At 45.1% G+C, this 4,363-nt stretch overlaps 1 protein-coding gene across 1 annotated transcript in view; it reads right to left on the bottom strand.

Annotated features, from left to right (window-relative positions):
* LOC111815574 (DEAD-box ATP-dependent RNA helicase 42-like) overlaps positions 1 to 4,363 on the bottom strand; it is a 19,470-nt gene continuing 15,107 nt past the window's right edge. Inside the window, exon 5 of the mRNA XM_023710595.1 lies at positions 1 to 758. The gene's annotated coding sequence lies outside the window, so the exon portion shown is untranslated. The remainder of the gene's footprint in view (positions 759 to 4,363) is intronic.

Here is a 4,363-nt window from a genome sequence, read left to right as displayed (position 1 = left end):
TGGAGTGACTCTTCACATCTCACATTAAGGTCTAGGGCTCAGCTGTGGAAATCAAAGAGGCTGCTGTGTGGCATTTACCCCGACTACTTCCTCCAGAGCCACGCGCACGTTTCTTCCTCACGGTTCTTTTCTGCACAGTTAACCAACCCAGACTATTCAAACTTCAGTGTTTTGTGGAGAGGAAATTTACTCTGGGTATTAGAAGACATTCTGGCTCTTTTCTTCCCTTGTAAGTCAGCCCCAAGCTATCCAAAATACCTCTCCTGTGGTGCTGGGATCCTTTACAAATGTACATGCGTCTCCCTAAGAGAGGGGTACTAGTCTTGGCTAATCCTACAAATTCATAAGATTCCCTAATGCTCAAGTTCAAAGCACTCTAATCTCAGTAATCATACTTTGTCACAGGGCTTTACTAGCTTTCCCTATCTGTATTTCTAAGCATTAATTTAATTGAACTTAGATTTGCATAATGTACCACAATTTGGCAAACAAACTCTGTGCAGTGGCTCGCTGACAGGATGACAAGTACAGGAAACACCCTGTCAGCAGCCCTGTCCCGCATGTGACTCGAGTCAGTCGCTCCCTCCAGGGATCCCTGAGAGGCACCTCAGGGTGAGGCAACTCATTCGCGGCCTCCTTAGGCCACAGCTGGATCTCAAGGTGCTCCTTTGTTCTTCTGTATCCATGTTTTTCAGAACTAATATTTGGGATGCTGCTTCAATATTCTCTTCCATTTCTGATCGATGCCATCCTGGAGACTAAAACAAGACTGTAGCTGAAGCTGGGTGTGGTGGCACACACCTGTAATCTCAGCACTTGGGAGGCTGAGGCAGGAGACTCGTTTCAAGTATGAGACCAGCCTGTGCGACAAAGTGAGCTAAAGGCCAGTCTGAGCTGCATAGCAAGACCCTGTCTCAAAAAGACAAAATAAAAAGAAAAAAGACTGTAGCTGATATCTGAACAAGTTTTCCAGTGCTCCAAGACAGCATTGTTACTATACAGGGCTATGTTTTGACCTTGCTGTCCCACACTACAGAACTATCTATTAATTAAACAAATAGAAAGACCACCTTATAATTAGGTCAACTACTTATATTCCAACTTAAAACCTTTGTTCTCTTGGGGATTAGAATATTTAGAGGGAAGGGCTGGGGAGATGGCACAGTAGAATAAGTGCTTCCCTGGCAAGCGTAAGGGCCTGAATTCAATCCCTGGTTCCACAAAAAAAAAAATTAGAGGGAATTTTTCAATGACCAATAAGCAATGCTTTCCTCCTACTGCTAGAGCAACCCCGTAAATAGGACTTCTGACACCTATCCCCAAAACCCAAGTCTCCTATTGAGTTTGTTCTTCTGATTGTTACTCTCACTGATTTTTCCTGTGTTTTCAAGTATAGAACCTGGTTAAAGAGAGGTTCAAGTCCTATGTGTACTAGTTTTGTGGATCTGGGAAAACCTTCATGACATGCTAAGAATTCACAGAGCACTGGGACCGTGGTACACCCTTGTAACCTCAGCATTCTGGGAGGCTGATACAAGAGGATCACAAATTTAGGCCCAGGGGGCCAGGGAGATGACTCAGTGGAATAAGCGCTTCCCTGACAAGTGCAAGGGCCTGAGTTCAATCCCTGGTTCCACCAAAAAAAAAAAAAAAAAAAAAAAAATTTAGGCCCAGCTTGGGCAATTAGTAAGACCTTGTCTCAAAATAAAAAATGTAAACAACAGCAACAAGTCCAAAGGCCCTGAGTTCAACCTCCAGTATTGAGGGGGAAAGGGAATTTGTGGTGTAATAGTTCCCAATGCTGTGGGGTGTACTGGCTCTCTTCTGCAATCCTAGAAGTTGGAAGGCCGAGACAGGAGGACAGCCATAGGTTCCAGGCCAACTGGAGCAATGCAGTGAGCTTATGGCCAGCCTGAATTGCATAGAGAGACCCTGTCTCAAAAAAAGAAGTTTCCAATCTCACTCTTCCACCACCAAACCAGCTGAAATACAGATGAACCCTTCCCCAGGGGAACTTTCATCCACTAGATAGGCATCTAGTCTGTGCTATCTCCCTCCCAGCTGAATGAATGCCCAGCTGTCACCTCCCAGGGTTCCTTACAAGAAGACTAGGGGTGACAGCTTTCTTTGGGGAGCCTAGCATGACCCCGAGGGTGCCATCTGAACCCCTTGCCCTTCCAGGTACATAGGAGGGACTAAGGGGTGTCATGCAATGCAGCAGCAGGGGTCCTAATAGACAGACTGCCTCAGGGTGGGGTCAAGAAGAAAGCCTGAGGAACAAAGGAGCTGCCCAGGTGCTCAGGCACAGGTCTGAGCTGGTAGGTCGAACTAGAAACCAAGTGATGAAACAGAAACACATTCTTAGTAGTGATCCAACTCCATGATTAGCTTCGTATTCTTCTTCTTTTTTTATTCATCTTTTTTTATTCATCACTATAGTGCTTGTTTTCCCTTAGATGTGTGGAACTTTTACTTTCTTCTTCAGACCTTTTCCAGAGGTGAGAGGTGAGGTGCACTAGCTCTGATTCCATGCCTAGGTCACAAGTGAATATATCACTCTCCTTAGACAGACAGACAGACAGACAGACAGACAGACACACACACACACACACACACACACACACACACACACCCTAATGTGGTAATCAGACATGGACAAGGAGCCACAGGAGTTATGAGCTGTGAAAGACATGGGACTCAACTTTCAGAGCTTTGGTGGCACCAACAGGCCCATGTGCATACATACCTGGCTTTTTCTACCTGCCCACTTAAGCATCTACAGATTGTTTTATTTTGTTGTTGTTTATTTGAGACAGGGTGTTGCTATGCAGTCAGGCTGGCCTCAAATTCCCAGCCCTCCTGGCTCAGTCTCCAGAGTGCTGAGATTACAGGTGTGTGCCATGGCACCTAGTAAGTCTGCAGACTGTGCTAGCTGGGAGGCTCATCTCCACCTCCTCATTCTCCCTGGCCCTCTCTCCTTCTCCTTCCTCTTTTTTTTTTTTTTTTTTTCCTCTACTTTTGAACTTATCTATGCTAAGCACATGACCTACCACTGAGCTATACCTCCAGGCCCAAAGGCTGATCTCTGGTAATCAGATACCTGATGTTCATTTAAGACTGATTTTCCACTGGTAACTGATGATTACTCTTTGATTTTTCTACCCTCCCTTCCCCTCAAACACTCCAGAAGAGCATAGATCCTTTACTTAAGTCTAAGCATAAATCTATGGTTAAGACATTTTTTTTTTTTTTCTCTTTCTTTTCTTTTCAGACAGGGTCTTAATAGGTAGTCTGGAATGGCCCTTAACCCACTTTGTAGTACCAGCTGACCTCAGACTCATGGTGATCCTCCTGCCTCAGTCTTCTGGTGCTAAAATTACAGTATGCCTAGCAAGTAAAGACTACTTCTATAAAACGAGTAAATTTTCCCAAACTTGCTTGCTCAGAGAGGACTGGGATTCATATTTTTTCTAGATATGGTCCTCATCACACATCCTATTTTCCTCTCATCTTTAATTTTTTTCATTGTCAAATAAGAAGTTTGTCACCTACACTACAAAAAGAGAGACAACCAATTTCTGCCCTGATACACCAAAACTTATTTAAGGTTTTACAAACACAAGTGTTACCAAAGAACTCGCATTATAAGGGAAGAAGTGGACTCAAAACAACTCTGTCCAGTGCGGGGGTGGGGGTGGGGTGGGGCTCTGAGGCCCCCATCTGCCTGACTGCCTGGATCAGGCCACTCCCAAGGAGACGGATGCTGACAGGCTTCTCAGGTGACCACGTTTTCAAGAACCAAGAACGTGTGGCAGTCAAACATTTGACAAAGGGCCAGCATATTCCAGAAATGCAGATTTTTCCTGGAAGACTGGCCACAGGGTTGTTCACAGCAGCTCTGACAAGAGGCCACGCTCTGCCCAGCAGCTGAGTCACTGGGCAGGGGGCTCCTGCCCCTCTCCCCATGATGCCCACAGGGCTCATTAAATTCATGAAAGCAGTCCTCCAAACAGCCCCTTAAACTGATCTGTTCACAACCTGTCATTGGTCTCCCCTTTAAAAGAGATACTGTTAGCAATAAATGAACATCATCTACTGACTCTGGGCAGGAGCTGTTTATGGCCCTGTATCAAACTGGTCCTTTCCGGATTAAAAAGTAATTATTCCAAAAGAAGGCTTTATGGTTAAAATTAAACCACAGTCAAAAGCTATTAGGACCTGGACTTTGGACAAATGCCAAAGAGGGCATCTTTCTGAGAGAGCAAGAAAGGGAATTTGTTAAAGAAGAAATCTTCGGGGCTGGTGAGATGGCTCAGTGGTCTAAAGCACCTACTTGGAACAAGCCAAGCAAAGCACAGGGACC

The sequence above is a fragment of the Octodon degus genome, unplaced genomic scaffold (genome assembly GCF_000260255.1).
Source record: "Octodon degus isolate 3935 unplaced genomic scaffold, OctDeg1.0 scaffold00018, whole genome shotgun sequence".
In the NCBI taxonomy this organism is placed as follows: domain Eukaryota; kingdom Metazoa; phylum Chordata; class Mammalia; order Rodentia; family Octodontidae; genus Octodon; species Octodon degus.
This window is presented reverse-complemented; position numbering and strand designations above follow the sequence as displayed.